This window comes from Meriones unguiculatus, chromosome 21 (genome assembly GCF_030254825.1).
Source record: "Meriones unguiculatus strain TT.TT164.6M chromosome 21, Bangor_MerUng_6.1, whole genome shotgun sequence".
In the NCBI taxonomy this organism is placed as follows: Eukaryota; Metazoa; Chordata; class Mammalia; order Rodentia; family Muridae; genus Meriones; species Meriones unguiculatus.
Genome location: NC_083368.1, coordinates 4,254,766 through 4,274,664, shown reverse-complemented (window position 1 = coordinate 4,274,664; position 19,899 = coordinate 4,254,766). Strand labels below are relative to the sequence as shown.

Genomic DNA, 19,899 nt, shown 5'->3' with positions numbered 1-19,899 from the left:
GGCAGTCTGATGAACTTTGAACAGTTTCTCAACCTATGGGTTGCAACCCTTTTGAAATCAAAAGACCTTTTCACAGGGGCAGCCTAGAATTGCCTGAAAATCAGAGGTTTATTTCATGATTGTTATCACCACAATGTAAAATAACTACACTAAAGGGTTCCAGCATTAAAAAACAAACAAAAACAAAAAACAAAAACAAAAACAAAACCAAAAAAAAAACCAAAAACAAAACCAAAATCACTACCTTAAAAGTATGTCCTTCTTTACATAAGGTATATTCAGCCTAACAGAAAGGAAGATTTAAAGATATATTTCTAATCTCCTTGCTTTTACTAGCATTGTTATTAAGCACTATTTTACTAGCTGTGTTTTGTAAACTGAGTCATAAAAGGAACCATTATGTTCTATAATGCTATACCATGTAACAATCAAGAAAGGCCCTGGTTTCTATGTTTTAAAGTCTTATTGTGATAATGAAAGAGCTTTAATTCAGAAATTTTCATTTTTATTAGAGTGTTAACGATTAAAAATTACAAGTTAATTGTCAGTCACCTTATAAAGTGCCGGAGCCAGACAGCAGAGTCGAACGGTTCTTGAGTTGGGACTGAGGATTAAAATTAATAAAATAAACACACAGCACACAGGAAACTTTTTAAAGGTCCAGACTCGACAGCCACAGCAAAAGGCAGGCTGCCACAGCAAGCAGAGCAAGCAGCATGTCTCAAGTCTCTGCCTCCTCCTCCGCCTCCAGCCCTCTGACCTCTTTATTTGTGAGGAGTTACTTTTAGCCAGTAAAACATCTCAGAACAATGGGTTAATTTTCACAAGGAGCCTGAGGAAGAGGTGTGACCACCACAAGCTATCCCACCTGCTGTCACAAACGAAAGGAGATGGACTTGCAAGTTCTCCTCTGCCGTTAGTAAAGGCCTGCTAAAAGCCGTCTCTCCGCCGAGCTTTAAGTATCAAAGCCGCCGCTGGGTCCCGCCCCGACAGTAAAGGTTCAAATTCTTTAAGATGTTCAGAATTACAGTCATGCTAAATACTAGTGTCATTAATTACAAGAATAAGCTTTACTTAGCCTCTTATTTTGTGTTTTTAAAATATAATCTAAAGCAATAAATAAAAACAGACAAGGATTGATTAGCTTATACATGCTTCTTAGATACTAGCCCTCAAACCTGTCAGAGATCTGCTGAATATGGCATTGAAGAGGTTTAAGCTTGCTATGAGAGACAGAGACTCTCAGATCCTAGCAATGGCAACCAAGGTCTCCAAAGAAAATAATGGACACAGCAACAAAAGACTCCACCTAAATTATGGTAACACTAACCACTGGGTAAGACTGCCCCAATGCCTTGCCCACTGCTGAAGCCTAGCCCGAACTATGGACAAACAGGACACTGGGGTACTGATTGCCCCACTTTGCCTAGACAAAGTAAGATCATTTTCTCTCTTGTTTCTCCTCCAAAAGCCTCTCAGATTTGCTGGACCTGGTAGATGAAAACTTATACACCCCTGGGACCTATGACCCCAACAAAGCCATCAACGCCACAGGAACCTGATGGGATGGCCATCAAGGTAATGGGTAAGTCATTTGAATTGACACATAGGCCATTTGGATTATACTGCCTGCTGCTAAGTTATCCTTCTCAGATCTCTGATGGTATTAATGGCTAGGCTAACTGTAGGTTTGTCAGCATGGCAGCAGCAGGCAAACAGCTCCTTTCCCCAAGGCTGCAGCCATCTTATTAGCCCATTTCATATGTAAACAGCAAGCCTTGCTTTTCTAGACCAACTAGTACTCCTTTTAAAGAAAGGAGTACTTTCTTTAAACCTTTTAAACAGGTTTGCCCTACTAACAGGCTTCATATTAAAATATAAACTACTTCCCAATGTAAATTTCTGCTGTTCCTTTATTTAAAAGAACTTGTTTTGCATGTAGAAAAATGCACATAGATCAATATTTATCACCCTGCAGAAAAAGTTCAAGTGAATCAAAGACCTCAACATAAAATCAGACACACTAAATCAGTTAGAAGAAAAAGTGGGGAAGAGCCTGGAACTCATTGGCACAGGAGACAACTTCCTGAACAGAACATCAACAGCATAGACTCTAAGATCAACAATCAATATATGGGACCTCATGATACTGAAAAGCTTCGGTAAAGCAAAGGACACTGTCATCAGAACAAAACGCTAGCCTGCAGACTGGGAAAGGATCTTCACCAACCCTATATCTTACAGAGGGCTAATATCCAGAATATATAAAGAACTCAAGAAGTTAAACAGCAACAAATCAAGTAATCCAATTAAAAAATGGGGTACAGAGCTAAAGAGAATTCTCAATAGAATATTGAATGGCAGAGAAACACTTAAAGAAATGTTCACCTTCCTCAGTCATCAGGGAAATGCAAATCAAAATGACCCTGAGATTTCACCTTACACCCTTCAGAATGGCTAACATCAAAATCTCAAGTGACAACCCATACTGGAGAGGTTGTGGAGGAAGGGAAGCCTTCCTCCATTGCTGGTGGGAAAGCAACCTTGTACAACCCCCTTTGGAATCAATCTGGAGCTTTCTCAGAAAATTAAGAATAATGCTACCTCAAGATCCAGCTATACCATTCCTAGGTATATATGCAAAGTATGCTCAAGTATACGACAAGGATATTTGCTCAACCATGTTTGTAGCAGTTTTATTTGTAATAGCCAGAATCTGAAAACAACCCAGATGTCCCTCAATAGAGGAATGGATACAGAAATTGAGGTATTTACACAATGGAATACTTCTCAGCAAATAAAAACAAGGAAATCATAAAATTTTCGGGCAAATGGCGGGATCTAGAAAAGATAATCCTGAGTGAGGTAACCCAAAAGCAGAAAGAAACACATGGTATATACTCTCTTATAAATGGATATTAGATATATAAGATAGTATAAACATACTAAAATCTGTACACCTAAAGAAGCTAAGCAAGAAGGAGGACCCTGGGTAAGATGCTCAATCCTCATTCAGAAAGGCAAATGGGATAGACATAGGAAGTAGGTGAAAAAAAGAGGGAACAGGAGAGGAGCCTACCACAGAGGGCCTCTGAAACTCATTACCAAACTCATTACCAAACTTTGGGCAGAGCACAGGAAATCTTAGGAAAAAGAAGGGGGAGATAGAAAAACCTGGAAGGAACAGGAGCTCCATGAGGAGACTAAGAGGACCAAAAAATCTGGGTTCAGGGGTCTTTGCAGAGACCAATACTACAACAAGGACCATGCATGGAGATAACCTAGAACTCCTGCTCAGATGGCAGCTCAGTGTCCAAGTGGGTTCCCTAGTGGGGGGAACAGAGGCTGTCTCTGACATAAACTCAGTGGTGGCTCTTTGATCACCTCCCCTTAAGGGGGGCGGGCAGCCTTACCAGGCCACAGAGGAAGACAATGCAGCCAGTCCTGATGAGACCTGGTAGGCTAGGGTCAGATAAAAGGGGAGGAGGGCCTATAACACTGATCAATCGTCTGATAAGCTAGTAGAGCACTGATAACTACACAGTCAGGAGCTCAGGATTTTGAATTTTCTTTGATGTCCTCTAGATGTAACGTTAAAATGCTTTTCATGGGGCTAAAACATCTGTGTTCAATCTATGTACTTTGCTCTCTAAACAACAACAAAATAATAATCATGCCTTTTAACCTAAAGCTATACTTTTTGCTGGGACTCAAAGGCATGAAATCTGCTCCTGTTGTTTTACAGACACCTGTTAGCCACTTTTTCTACAATATGAATTTCAATACAATGGTAATGCTGATATGTTTAAATTTTAATTTCTTCTTGTAAACTAAAAATTCATATAAGCTTCAGGAAATCAGAAGCCTAAGACTTGATCAACCTGCCACAAATCAAATGGACTCCAATGAGTACAGCCTTAGTTTCTGAACCCATCTGTTCCTGAGAATGGGAGCTTCACCTGGTCTTGGGTTTCCTTCCTTCCTTAACTACTAGGAAATTTTCTATCCCTAGTCTGTATTTGTCTCAGCAGATTTCCACTTGGCTGAGATATGATACCATGTACCTATGACTGCAAACAGCTGAGCTTTGGACTTGCTGAAATCTGGTAAAAGTCAACCCAGCTGATGTGATTGCTCCCTGTCTCTTCAACTGGATCAGCTAATCAGATGCATCTGAGAAAACACCTCATTGCCCTGGTTTTGACTAGTCTTTCAGCCTTCCCAAGCCCTGACAACTGACACCCCAATTTCAGCTGGAAGCAATTACAGATTAGAGTAGATTGTCTCTGTCCCTTTAACAGACTGAAATGCTAAGTCAAATACAAATTCTCTTTTGGGAAACCTTGTTTTTAGGCCATCCATTCAGAACAGTCCAAAATACTTCAGTAAAAGTAAAATAAAACATGTTAGTTAGGGAGGAACAAGAGAGGCTAATAACTGGTTCCAGAATAGCTCTGATTGGGCCTCTTGGCTAACCACAGTGCTCACTACCTTAGCAGGACCACTGAGCCTCCTTGTCCTTCTGTTCCTCATAGGGCCTTGTATTCTTAAAGCTTTAGCTAAATTTATTCAGACAAGAATTAACTCAATTATGCTTATGGTCCTATGAATCCAACACAACCCCCTATACTTATAAACAGGTAATTAAGGATTTGAATGTGATACAAAGCCAAAGGGAAAATGTACAGAACAAGCAAAAGAAACTTGTCCTAAGTACTGCCATTTTGCTTTTGGACTACATTTAATCATAGGGGAAACTAAATTCAAGATCCCAGATCCTAAAGGAACTGGGGATTTACCAATAGCTGAACAGCTTCTGTTGTGTGGAGACAACTGTCTGAGTCCAGCCATCTCAGGGACAACTACATCTTGCTGGTAGAGTCAAACTAAGTTGATATTCTCAGGCCTAGGAACCAATTTCTATCCTTCTACTGTTACATTTTTGGTGGAAAAAAAAAGTAAGAATAACTTGGCACATATGTTTTTCGTTTGCAAGCTTAAGTATTCTGTAAAATTCTGGCTCAGGGTTGATGCTGAACTCTAGATCTATGGCCCTGATCAATCAGTAGAGGCTTGATTAGTAAATTTTTGTCATCTACATTGGCCTGGTGTTTGGGTTATATTGGATCTAAGTGTACCACATTGCAGTCAGTAATTATAATTTTTCAAGTATTGGATTGTGCAATTAGTTTTACTTTTGGGGGTGGGGGAGGGGTTAGGCAGGTTTCTATTGCCAAATCAAAATGTCTGAATTTCCTGGCTGATAGGTAGTGTAAACAAATCAAACTGAACGTTTCTATTAGTTAGAAACAATTTCAGCTAAAAAGAATATTTTATTAGTATACCATAAGGCTGCCATGAAAGCAGTAGGTAAGTGTCATGTTTACTCTTTTATCTGCTATTTCACAGTATATTAGCGTACTAGTTAGGGTTCCCTTAAAGGAACAGAATTGAGTGTGTGTGTGTGTAATAATTTATTGGAGTAGTCTACAAGTTGTGATCAATGTAATCTAACAGTGACTGTCTCCCAATGGAAAGGTCAGGAATCCAGTCCACAAGATTGGATGTGTCAGTAGTTCCAATCTGGTGCTGGAATGCAAGAGGATACTTAGAGAGCTACTGGTCTTCAGTCTACTTTGCAATCATGACCCAATAGGTTCTAATAACTGTTGGTGTTCTCACCTAAAGTAACTGAAGAAAAGAGAAACACTGTGTTATAAATTTAGGTTTCTCAAACAGCAGGGGATCAGTCTCTCAAGGGCTCCTAGATAGTCCCCTAGAAGTTTTGTTCATTGCTACACAAAAGGCACTTTTAGAAAGTCAATTTTCACATACTAAAACTTCTTATCTGGTCTAGGGGTTGTCTTAAAATACCCTTCACCTAGGCAATTCTCAGCCATAAGAGACTTCCTGGTTTGCCAGGCCTGTCCCAAGTGTAATTTATGAAAAGGCTCTGAGAATCCTTCAAAAGAACAAGACCAAAAAAATCATAACAATCACTGACAAAAGCTTAGGTGCCACCACTCCATGCCATGGCTCTGCTAAAATTATGCTACAAATAACAATGAAAAATGCCTCAGCAACAGGTTAGGAAAAACTTGCCAGCAAGAGCAAGGGTAAGCAAGCAAAAAGCAAAAACTTCCTTCTGCCATGTGACAGTGTGGCCCAGATTTAGGGTGACTAATTCTACTTCCCACCTCAAATAAGTCAATCAAGAGGATACTTCATAGACATACCCAGCTACTTCCATTTTAGTTTATTACAGATGTACTCAAGTTGACAACCAAGATTAACCATCATACTTAGGAACAAGGAATGTTCTTTTCCCCTCTTTCCTCTTGCTTAATATCCAAACCTGAGGACTAGAATTTCAATATCTATGCTGGATTGTGAAATAGCCAAGAATGTAAGTAAGCCTTACATGGCAAAGCAACAAGGTAGAAGATAAAGAGTTCTAGAAACTATGGAATAGTACAGTCACTCAACCCCACTCAGGACCCATGGAGGATCAGTTCCCAGCAACCCAGACACCTCCAGCTCCAGCTTCTCATGTCCTTATATAGAGGTGTGGAATTTTCACATAACCTACATACACTATACACATACCCTATTAGAGCATCCACAGAGTACCTATAGCCCTTAATGCAATGCAAGGCCACTTAAATAGTTGTTTTACTGTACTGTTTAGAGTCAAGGAGAAATATCTGTACATGTCCAATATAATTTTTCTGAATATTTTTAATTGGCAGTTGGCTGCATGCAGGAATGAATATACTGTGGATATGAAGAAGCAACCATTTTATTTTTGGAAACAAGATTCCAAGACAGGAAACTATTTGGTATCTAGTAGATGGCAAGGTAAATGGAAGAAGAGGAGCAGTCAGATGTAGTTGGGGACTAATGAGACAAGTGATACAGGTTCATAAGAACTTTAAAATATTTTATAATTGTATCTATTACAATATGGCTTGCTATCCCTTCCCAGGCTGGTCTCAAATTTGTAGCCACAAATAACCTGGCTTATTTATATTATAAAAGAATCTCTTCAAAAAAAAATAAGTCAATGCTATCATTTACAAAACTTCAAGTAAGCCAGTCATGGGGGCACACATTTCTAATTCCAGCACTGAGGAGGCAGAGGCAGGCTGATCCCTGAGTTCTGGGCCAGCCTAGGCTACATAGTGAATTCCAAGACAGCATGGGCCATGTAAAGAGGTACTGTCTCCAAAAGCCAATAAAAATAAAAATCCTCATTTTTATTACAATAACTTCTGCACTTTACATATATAATAAATATTCTAAATGATAAAACTTTATTGAAAAGTATCACAGTTACCTTTATTAGCTGGCCTTAACTAGAATTAAAAGATTTAAAGTTATTTAACAATAACCTGTCTGAATAAAGAGTATACTTGCGACTCTTGCAAAGTAGCCTAGATTAGTTTCCAGCACCCACCTTGGAATGCTTACAACCACCTGTAACTCCAGCTCCGGGGATCTAACACCTCTGACCTCTGTGGGCACATGCATTCATTAGTACATACCCATACCTACACACAGACACACAACATAAAAATAATTAAAAATAAGAAATACCTTTTAAAAGAATGTGTTAACACAAAAGGGTTTGTTTGGTCTACACAGATACCATAGTGTTGAGATAATTTATGACCAGCTCAAAGGCCCCTTTGATTCCTCCTTTGGGTTTTACTAATGTGGACATGCTGATAACTAAGTTACTCAACTTTTCTTCAAGTGGAAGTTTCTCGTTTCTTTGAAGACTCAGGTGTGACATGTGACGTTTTGCTGGAACTGGATTGTGAGAGCTCTCTCATGCTAGGGGCATGACTTTGGCCAGCTGAAAATATCCGTGAGTAGACTTTGAGGAGAGGAGATATATAGAAGCCCTCAGACAGTGAGACCACACTTTTTGGATCGACATCACTGCGATAGTCTTCATTCTTCAACACTTCACCCAGCAAAATGGTCCAGAGAACATCTCGGGGCGATCCAACTGAGTCTTGAGTCTTGAGGCTTTTGCTGACTTATCCCAATCTGCTGACTGTATTGCTGTTTGGAGTTGGCTGTTTGAACTGGACTGCTGGTATCTAGACAATGAAGAGTGGACTCACCCCAAGGAACTACTTCTAAAAAGGTCTACAACCTCCTTTTCATAATAACGTTCTTTCTCCCCTACCTCTGGTCTGTGGGTTAGAAGGGAGGTAAAAGCATTTAAGGACCCTAAATAATTAGTAGGTTTGTTGAAAAATCTAAGCCTACACTTTCTATCCTATCAGAGGGTTTATCTCCAAGTATTTTGTGAAAGAAACTTGTTGGAGGGACCCTGCTGGTTGAGGCTGCAGTTCTTGCCTGGACCAGATAGCCATTACAAGGCAGAACTCCCTCCCTCTCCTTGGCAGGGTCCCCTGTTCACTGCCTGACTTCATCTGGAGAGTGTCTTTAGAGTGACACAGCTCCCAGCTAGCTCTCCCCTCCCAGTGCCTACGTGATAATTAGGTACTGAGATTCTATTCCTATGGTAGGAGTATGCAGTATAATACAAATCAATCTTATCTGAAGTGCCTAGTTCCAACCACTTATGTACCTATTCTTGGAGGCCCCACCCATTCCCCTAGGGTATATAACATTTGTTCTCTGGAATTAAAGTTGAACTAGCCATCAGCTCTTCCGGGTGTTGGGGGTAATCCCTGTACACTTCTAGCTGGCCATTGCAGGCACACTTCTCCTCCACTCCTAACACTGTGGGCTGCAAGACAGGCCCCAGGCAGGAGAAGAACAGTAACTACTTAGTATAGAACTCCCAGCAAAAAAAAAAAAAAAAAAACAATCAGCATATTGATGTCTTCTAATATTATTATTAATCCCAGTGTTTGAGATTCTTATTCATAGTTTCAACAGCAGACTGGGTAACTGTTACATTTCCAAGTACTGAAGTAATTTTTCATAGGGAAAGACTGATATTACAAATATTTGTCATTACCTGGATGAAAGAGCTTTTAGTCACATCCACTCTTTTTATTCTGTTACCTGGAAGTGCTTTTGTAGAGAACACATGAGTGTCTCTTAGGAGTATCCCATATGAAACCAATTTATTATCACTCTGATTCATACCTTAATTTCTTATTATATTAGTTATTAACAGTTAGAACCCATGAACTTAATTAACCCAAGAACCTTAAAAGATGACTTTCTGGACTGTATTTGTGAGGTCCAACCTTGTACCTAGACTGATTTCTAAGTGTTGTATCAAGTACAAAGTACTTCTGAATCAGCAACTCATCATTCAGCAATTGATTTGGACATCAGAAATAAATGTTTTCCTGCTCTGCCGACAACAGAAATCAGCAATTGAAATGACAGGGACAGACTAGGGGTGTAGTTCACTTGGTATAGCGATTGCCTTGCATGAGTTCAGCCCCAAACACTGCATAAACTGAGCGTGGTAGCACAGACTTGTACCATCACTTGTCAGACACAGGCAGGAAGATGAAGGGGTTAAAGCCATCTTGGCTTATACAACAAGTTTGAGGTCAGCCTGGGATACATGAGTCACTCAATCAAAAAACATAAAACATGCTGGTGAGATGGCTCAGTGGATGAAAGTGCTTGCTGCCAAGTTTATAGACCTGAGTTCAGTCCCTGGGTGAAAGCAAAAAAAAAAAAAAAAAAAAAACTTCCACAAGTTTTCTGAGTACTGCAGCCTGGCCTTGTGTGTTCTGTGAGGTAGAAATCTACTCTTGGCCACAGGCTGGAGTGGATGGCATAGAGGCAGACACAGCACTTGCACCTATGTGGAAGACCATACAAAGGCAGGCCTGGCTCACATGCCAAGGTGAAGGACCACATGTAGACACCGCACACCCATCCAGTTTTCTTTTATATTTCCCTTACTTCTTAATACATAATATAATTTTATATTTTTATATGAATAATATATAATATAATTTTATATAATTTTAGTGTTGTAATATTTTTTTTTAGTAGAGCCTTCCTTAAAGAGCGCTGATTGTCCTGGGATTAAAGGTCTCTCTGCCTCAGAGTTACTGCCCCATCCCTAACTAAGGCACCTAGACAGGCCCCACAATCAAATCCACTGACCTCACCAACTCTACTCATCCCCTCTGCCGGAACCTGGCACCTTCTCTAGCCAGATACCAGACTTTTGCTACCAGCTACACCCATCCACACTATTTAAGGACTGCTCCTCTCCAGGGTGGGTTACTAGAATCACACCAGCAGCATTTCCCATTCCTATGACCTGCCTAAGGAATACATGCCCTGCCTACCTTACTATAACCCCTTCAACCTCCCCTTCAGACAGGGAGGTTTGATTTAAGCAGTTAATCTCATCCACCCCTACATAGTACCCTTGTCCCATCCATAGTTGGGGACTTTATATTTCCAACTCAGCTCCATCCACTCTTATCAACTCTGCCCATTGCTATAACTGGAGGACTGCCCTACTCCACAAACAGACACTAGGCACACACTAGCAACTCCATCCACACCCTGAAACTCACCAAAAGGACCAGGTGTCCTGCACACCTGCCTTCAGGAAGTGAATCTCAAGTCTCATCATGCCAAATGTACCTGAAGTAAAGACCTAAGCACCTCTCCTAGACTCCTAAAGACTGACTGTGGGAATCAGACAGCATTTTATGTACAAAAAGTTGTGCAATATGAACAACTGTCAAGACTACAAAAGAATGAAGGAAGGCTTAACATTGGCTCACAATGTCTGCTGTTTGACCAGGTAGAAGTGTTTGTCACAGGAAATGCTAAGAAGTTTCAGGTCATTTAGATTCTAGGAGGTGGGTTTCCATGTACTTTGGTAGTATGAAAAAAAATGAGTACAGGGGAAACTGGGTGAAATTTTCATACAAAGATGTGGTGAGGCAGCTTGTTGGGTACATATGGAAGATACCTGTCTTTTCAGGTCCCTTGTGGGGACCCCTAGTAAAATGATTTCTGGAGAAGAGGAAGCCTGCTTTCCAGCAGCTCTCAGTTGGTTTTGAGGATAAATCGGCCATGCACTCTGCACATACACTTCCAGTACTGTAGCTGAAACAGATGGTGCAGATACCTGCTCAGAGGCCAAACCCTGAATCAGACTGTGGCACCACTAAGCATCCAGAACTTTGGCTGGAATTTTTACATTGAGTATGATGATGAATATGAGCAAATGGATGCAGAGGTACCTAAGGCCCAGAAGCCAATTTCTCGCCACTTCTAGGTACTGGGGAAGACTGCCCAAATATTTTCCAAGAACCCCTATATATATTTCTCTGGATTTCCCCCTTGCACATGGTAACAAGAATCTTCATCAACAAGGTTAAGATCAGTTGACTATTTAGAGAAACTCTAGAAAGTTAACACTGGTCTTTTGCGCAGAGATTGTTCTTAGTCTCTAGCCTGAGACCCTGACAGGACCTTAAGTGTTAAGAGTCAGCCTTGGCAGGGTTGAAGATTTGGGGAAGAACCACACAACAGCTTTTGATGTTTTTATAATAAAGCAAATAAAAATTCTGAAAGGCTCTTGTTTCCAAAATTGATGATAAATCTGTTGGGGTGGGGGTCAACATTTAGACAAAATGATGATAGAATTTTTCTCATGGGGAAAATGAGAATGTAATAATAACTAATATAGTAGAACAAATTGTAGTCCTTGGTCAGCAATCACACTTAGGTGACATGTACAATAAACACAGCACTATTGCAGTACTCACGGACAAGTTGAGGCCAAAGCAAGAAAAGCCATGCTAGCTCAGGTAGCTTCTGAGCCAGCTGTCAGAGTCTCCGTGGCGACTTAAAGTTTCTGAAATGGAAAAAGTAATTTTCACTCTAACAAGTTTTAGTATTAATCACAGAAAAGTTTACAATAATTAAAGCCACATTAACACTTTTACATTAGTTAATTTTCAATGGGGCTATAGTTCAGTAGAATACTTTCCTAATATATATAAGGCCCTCTGCTTAATTCCCAGCACTATATACAAACACACAGACATGAACACACAAGCTATCTAAAGAGTTTTTACTTACTTGTATTTTCATATTTATTGTAATTTAGTCTCTTATACATGAGACTATCTGTGCTTCAGAAGGCTGAAGCAAAAGTACCAAAAGTTCAAAGCCAGCCTAAGATTTACAGGAAAAAGAATTGGGCATTTTCACATGTAAAACTGAATAATTAAATTGGGGTTTTGTAGTTGGAATCTCACAAGTTTGAAGAAAATAGTGGGTAATTGCTATATAGCAATCTCCTCTGAGATAAACCTCCGTCTCAGAAGGAAACTCATTAAGACACAGATGTTCTCAAGGTAGGTGAAACTTCCCATCCTACAGGAAAGCTCATTAAGTCCTGGAAATAAGGAATTTATAGGTTTTGGGAAGTCCCTGAAACCAACTAGGCACACATAGCTCTTCCCTCCTGAAGCATATACAAACACTAAAAGCTGCTGACAGATGCTCTGAGACTGGCCAGACCACCAGAAAGAGACAGAGACCAGCCAAGCTGCTTAGAAGACTGGCATCTAAACCGAGCCACCTGGAAGAGGCTCAGACCAACTAAACTAACAGGAAAACATACTTTCTGACACACTGAGCTTCGTTTAGTCTACAGAGTGCACGACCATTTTTCAGATTTCATGAGGGGTGACTTTTTTTTTTTTTTAGAGAAATGGCTGTCTATGACTCAACTCTGCCCTGAAGTAACTCTTCATCCATATTCCTGTATAAATAACCTCAATAAAACTCCATGGCTCACCAAGCTGAATGTTGGTGGTAGCCTCACTCTGGCCTACCATCAGCTCTCTCTGGAGTGACTAGCTCTTTGCTCACTTGGATCCAGGAAAAATATCATAGCAGGACACTGAGAACTAAGATTGGCCATATTTATAATTTATTTATTTATTTTAGATTTCATTGATTAACAAATTTATTTTGAGATGGTCTTTGGCCCAGGTAGGCAATGGATAACCTTGAACTCCTGTTCACTCGTGCCTCTACTTCTTAAGTATGGGGATTAGAGATGTGCACCATCACATTGGTATAATTTTAATTTATTTTCCTTATATGGGTTATCTGAGTACTGGAAAAGGCTTGATTTTAAGTTAGAAAATGGAAGTACCTTAGAGGGCAGGAAAAAAAAATTAGCAGAGCAGATTTGTCTGTGACGATTTTCCTTAATAAGGCCTGTTTCAAGGTCCTTGGCATATAACAGAACAGTGGTTCTCAACCTTTCTAATACTGTAACCCTTTAATGTGATTATGGTAACCCCCAACCATACTTATTTTTGTTGCTACTTTACAACTGTAATTTTGCTAGTATTATGAATTGTCGTGTAAATATCTGTGTTTAAAGAGGGTCTTAGGCAACCCCTGCAAAAGGGTCATTCAACTCCTTTGCATTCAATCCCTTTGCATTCAGCCCCCAAAGGGGTTGTGACCCACAAGTTGAGAACCACAGCTGTAATACATAGAAACCTCACATCAGACATTCTGATTCTTGATTCTCTGGCTCTGACAAGCTTTCCACTTTTTCTATCATGATGTTCCCTGAGCCTTAGGTGTACTGGTTGGGTTATAGATGTACTAGCTTGGTACCCTATCAACAGTTGTGAGGAAAGAATATTAGCAGACAGTGGGTCCCCTTGAACACTTTAGAGGAAAAATAATAAAATTACCAATCACACATGAAAGGTAGGATTATCTTTATGCAAGTAGAATAGGTGTAGTTCCTAAAATGAATGTGCATCTATGGATTATTTTTAATTTTAGTGTATTAATTTATATTTTATTGCTGTTAGAAACCGAACTGGAGTCAGTGTGTATATTGGAAGAGAAGTTGAAAGTCTGATCTCTTATTTTTCAAGAGAGAAAAGAAACAGTAACTAGAAATGTAATTGAAATATATATAATTTAATGTTTAAGATTAGAATCTTGACTTTACCAAAAAAAAACCTTTAAAGAGTCAAGAATTCAGTGGCCAGTGGAATAACATGCATGTTGATGAAGTGATACAGTGTACCTACTGATGTTTGGGGAAGACTTTTCAATAATTTTCAGAGAAATCACACGAAACATCTTTGGTGATTATACTTCAGAGAAATTAGAAGGTTCTCACGTTTCCTGCCTGTGGAAGCTGAGAAAATAGAACTACAGGAATTCTTTGGACATTTCCTTTTCTGTCCCTGCTAGAGGACGTGCTTCAGAAAAAAGCAAAGAGCTTCTGGCCAAGGCGGAAGCAGCTTTGAGAAAGTAAAGCTCACAGTAAGAACTGGCAGTGACCCACCAGCATTGTTCAAGTTCAACCCATTTTCCTGTTTTCATGGAACTTACAGTCATGTTTTGTAGTTGACTGGCACATGTTGCAGCAACTTGGGACTTGGTTTCAAACTTATTTTCAAACAAACTTCTCCATTCTACCAAATTTAAATACACTGTTGAAAAAAGCATATTTACAAATCTAACCTATCAAATTTTCAGAGGAGAACAGACATTGTTTTCTATCAAGCTCTTTAAACTAAACCATAATTTTAAATAGTTTAGAGTTGTTTTAAAAATCTCAAAGTAAAGGTATAGTGACGAAAACAGTATAATACTTGCAAAAAACAAAGCAATGGGAACTCAGAAATAAACCCACGTATCTACAGCCATGTAATTTTTTTGAGACAAGATCTCATGGATCACATAATGGCCTCAACTAGTTATTTAGCTGAGGATGATCTTGAACTTCTGATGCTCTTGCCTCTACCTCTCTAGTGCTGGGGTTACAGCCATATGTCACTACTCTGAGTTTCTGTGCTACTGGGAGTCAAACATACTGCTTTGCATTAGACAAGAGCTCTCCAACTGAGTCACATCCTCAGGTCCAACCTGGTGGCACTGTCATGGAGGCAACGAGAGCCTACACAAAACAAAGCAATCTCTCCTCAGTAAATGGTGCTGGGAAGACTAGATATCTATACAAAGCAGGATGTAAGCTAGAGATCACATCAGTACAGCTCAAAATGGATTAAAATCTTAAATGTCAGACCAGAAACTCTGAAACTACTATAGGAAAATGTAGAATGCTTCAAGAAATCAGTCTGGGCAAGGATTTTGGAGAGGTCTATACTCACAAAGTTCAGGCAAAGTTGACAAGTAAGGTCATATCAAACTAACATGCTCTGCACAGTGAGAAGAATAATCAACAAAGTAAAGAGATAACCTAAATGGAAAATATTTGTAAAGTATTCATCAGAAAAACATATTATGAATTTAACAATAGCAGTAAAACAAAATAATTGGATCAAAAACAGGACAAATGACCCAAATACACATTTCTCAAAAGACAAAAAATAATAGCCAAAAGCCTATGAAAAAATATTCAATGGGGCCAGTGAGATGGCTCAGTGGATAAAGGCACTTGATACCAAGGATCACATCATGAGTTCAATCCCACCAGCTACACTGTGCAAGGAAAAATGACCCTCAAAATTTGTTCTCTGACCTTCACATGTGCCATGCCACATACCCATTCTCCCAATGATAAAATAAACATTTAGGTCCAAGCAACAGAACTGTCAGTTAAATTAGATTATTACCCAAAAGACTATAGTGCGCAACAGCTTGGGAGTCAGTTCTTGTCAATGGTTACTGTGTATATGGATCACTGTGGACCTTGGTAAACATGTAGATTTTGAGTATAGGCCTAAGGGAGCACAAGTGCCAGCATTTTTACTGCATTTCTGCAGGGCTCTCAGATCCACCAGTATCAAAGGAGAAATTTGATTGAGATCAAACACTGATTCCCTCTTCAAACTCTAAGGAATTTGGGAAAATCTCACAAGCCCAAGACCCATTCTCCTCCATGAAACCCTAACTTCTTTGCCTCTTAAAGCATCTCAAGACACAAGAATCACTGGTGTAATAAGAACTGCTGATCCTTAGCCATGAAATTCCTTAGCCCTGCTTGTGATGACAGCTTTTCTCTTTCTTCTTTCTTTCTTTCCTTTCTTTTTTCTTTCTTTCGTTTCTTCTTTCTCTTTCTTTCTGTGTTTTTGCTTCTTTCTTTTCTTCCTTTTTTTTTTAATTTGTAAAATTAATGGGGTTTCATTGAAGTCTTACAATGGTCATTGTGCTGGGCAGTTTTATGTCAACTTGATACAAACTAAAGTCATCTCAGAGAATGGAGCCACAATTTAAAAATACCTCCAAGGTTGCTATGTGCAAACTGGGGGTGGAGGTGATCATCACACACTAATAGACAGACCACACAGACATATCACACACACACACACACACACACACACACACACACACACACACACAGTTCATTGAACATGGAGACACTGATCTGTTACCTGCATGGAGTCTTCACCTCTAATTTGTAGTCCCTTTTGTCAAGTATTCTGCAGACTACCAAAGAAGAAACATGAACACCAGCCCAGCCACAAAATCTTTCACCTACAATCTGCCCTACCTACAAGATGTACTGGAGGCAATGATGAACTTGGGGGAGTGACCAATCAACATCTGATTTAATTCAAGGCCCATTCCACAGAGAAGGCACCAATGTTTAACACTGTTCCAATGGCCAGAACTGGAGTCTGGATAGCCCAGAGACCTTGGGTAGAACCAAACACAACTGATAAAAAAAAAAATAAGGAAAGAAATCAATGGAATAATTCCTAATGATATTCTGCTATATTCATAGATTGGTGCCTTGTCCAGTCATTATCAAAGAGGCTTCTTCTAGTAGCAGATGGGAGCAGATGCAGAGAGCCACAGCCAGACATTGGACCCACTGCCAGTCTAAATTGGCAGTCTCCATAAGAGAGACTTCCCCTTGGAGCTTGGGGAATTCCACAGAAGGAAGAGTAGAAAGATTATAGGAGTCAGAGGGGGTGAAGGACACCAGCAGAACATGGCCCACAAAGTCAATTTAAGCAAGCTAGGCTCATAGGGGCTCACAAAAACTCATAGGCAGCAAGCAAGAGGGCTGCAAGGGTCTGCACCACATTATCTGTATATATATTGTGGGACTCTTAACTGGGAGCAGATCTGTTTTATAATAAAATGGAACAAAGCCAGTAAGCAAACCCCTCCATGACCTCTGCATCAGCTCCTGCCTCCAGGTTCCTGTCTCATTTAGTTCCTTTTTGAGTTAACTTTTTGATGATGAACAGTAGTATGGAAGTATAAGTCAAATAAAACCCGTCCTCCCCAACTTGCTTTTTCATCATGGTGTTTCACTGCAGCAATAGTGACCCCAACTAAGATAAATTAGAACAAGAATTGTGGGGTGCTGCTATGACAGACCTAACCATGTTGTTTTGGGGAGGATTGTGGGAAGGACTTTGGAACTTTGGCCAAGAAAAGCCATTGAATGTTCAATGTGTGTAAACTGTTTTGTAAGAGCTTGAAAGATAAGAATGTTGAGGGCAATTCCGATGATGGAGGGCTAGCTTGTCAACTCTCAGAGAAAGTTTAAAGACTCTGTGAGGACAATTGTTATTTTGAATTGAGATTGTGTGGTTCTGGTTAGCTGGGGCTGAAGCATGAGCTGTGATTAACAAGAGACCAGAACTACCAAAGGGAAACCTTTGCTTTGCTGGGATACTTGATGCTCATTGGCTGGAGCTAAGAAATTAGTGGTGATTAAGACGAGACCAGCGTCACTGAGGTGAAATTTTCTGGGAAGTGTTTCCTAGGAGCACACAGAAACTGTGTTCCAGAGGTGACTCAGGCTGACCTTTGCACTGGCAGCTTAACTTGGCACTGTAAGAGTCACCCAAGTGGTACTGGTTTTGAAGGAATGAAGGGGTCATGGAGCTCAGCTGATGTTTGTTACTATGAGAGGCCAGGAGAGAGCATCGGTAAAGGTGCAGCCACAGTGAAAATTGAAGGCCCAGGATTGAAGATGTCCTGCAAAAAAGTTGAGGTTTGGCACCATAAAGAGAGCCCAGGAGTGGCTATTGATGAAAGTTCAGCTGAAATGCAATAGAAGACCCCAGTATTTGGGGGATGCCAGTACCATGGGATGACCACCAGGAAAAGCAGCAACTATGGACTGGAGACAGCTAGATCCTGAAGACAGGCTATGTGTGTTGTAGAAGGTGGAGCAAGAGACTCAAGGCCCTTGGAGAAGCCCAGAAGATTATAAGTGAATCCCAGACATTAGAAGTTGAGTTTTTTATATTTTAGCAGTTTATTTTTCTTTGACTTTATTGTGACAGTTCTTTGATTCTTCCCTCTTGAAGTAAGAAACTACTTAACTTATTTTTTATTCTACACAGGACCCCGTAGTTGAAAGAACTTTGAGATTGGCTATTTTAAAGAGAATGATCTTTTAATGTGTTTAAAGTTGTAATTTTATATTTTTAATGTGATATTGGGGGTGAATGAGAAGTGAAAGGTCTGGCTTAACAGTGATGTGTTTATGTGTCAAGGTGACAAGAGGTGAGTTATGCTGGATAATTTTTTTTTAATATTAGTTACATTTATTAACTTTGTAGCCCAGCTGTATCCCCCTCTCTCATTCCCTCCCAATCCCACCCTCCCTCTCTCATCTCCTCCCTGCCCCTTTCCAAGTCCACTGATAGGGGAGGACCTCCTCCCCTTTCATCTGACCCTGGTTTATCAGGTATCTTCAGGACTGGCTGCAAAGTCCTCCTCTGTGGCCTAGCAGGGCTGTTCCTCCCTCGGAGGGAGGAAGGAGGTCAAAGAGCCATACGCTGGATAGTTTTATGTCAACTTCATACAAGCTAAAGTCATCTGAGATAAGGGAGCCTCAATTAAGAAGTACCTCAAAAGATATGGCTGTAGGCTGCAATTAAGCATTTTCTTAATTACTGATTGATGAAGAAGGAACAGCCCATTTGTGTGTAAGGTCATCCTTGGGCTGGGGGTCCTGGATTCTTAAAGAAAGCACACTGAGTAAGCCAGGAAGAACAAGCCAGGAAATAGCACCCCTCCATTGCCTCTGCATCCATCCTGTCTTCAGGTTCCTCTTCTGTTTGTGTTCCTATTCTGTCTTCCTTCAGTGGTAAACTATTATATGCAAGTATAGACTAAATAAGCCTTTTTCTCCCCAACTTGCTTTTTTGGCCATGTTTCATTGCAGTAACAGAAACCCTCACAGTGATAAAAACACGATGCTTGGTTTCAAACACTAGTTCCTACTGCAGGCACATTCTCAATCTGTCCTGCCCACCTCTTTGCACAAGTGTGAGAACTTGTGACAGTTATGTGCAGAATGTCACTTTGTTCCTGTTGGGAACTAGCCTCTGCCTCCCTCAGCTTTCATACCTCATACTTAGCCTGAACCTCATATATACACATTATTGCTGTGGGGGGGGGGGGTAATGATTGTCATTTAAACCTACAGAAGTATCACTAAGTACCCTTATTTTGAATTTGTCAAAAGACAGTATCTGGCTTACGGATCATATGTTGTCACAAAGTGGTATTTCCACTATATTTTAGGGCTGAATCTTTGTGCTATTTTGAGAAAATCTGCCCACTTTTTTTTTTCCTATGAGTCAGAAGATTGGTCTCTTAGAATGATTTCCTTTATGATATGCATTTATTTTGATCTTTTACTGTTAATAAAAATAGCTAGTGCTTATTATGAATGCAGAATACCTTACTTTCAAAACACTTGACATCGCCCAGTGTTTGTCCTCCTAGCAATCTAAGATTGGAGGCAGGTGTCCCCTTTACAGAAGAGCTAACTAAGGACTGACCAAGCTGACACATCTAGGAGGTAGAAGAAATGGGTCAGAAGGCTGAAATTTTTGTTACCTAATTTCTCTGTTCTAGTGGTCTCCATGTTGTTTATACCAATCCATGTGCATGTCTCTTCATTAAATATTATTAGTTTGTTTCCCTCTT

The 19,899-nt window shown here is 40.0% G+C and overlaps 1 protein-coding gene across 2 annotated transcripts in view; it reads right to left on the bottom strand.

Annotated features, from left to right (window-relative positions):
* Abcg2 (ATP binding cassette subfamily G member 2 (Junior blood group)) overlaps positions 1-19,899 on the bottom strand; it is a 114,504-nt gene that overhangs the window by 78,064 nt on the left and 16,541 nt on the right. For both annotated transcript variants that reach the window (XM_060374180.1, XM_060374181.1), the window contains exon 2: positions 11,748-11,836. The gene's annotated coding sequence lies outside the window, so the exon portion shown is untranslated. The remainder of the gene's footprint in view (positions 1-11,747; positions 11,837-19,899) is intronic.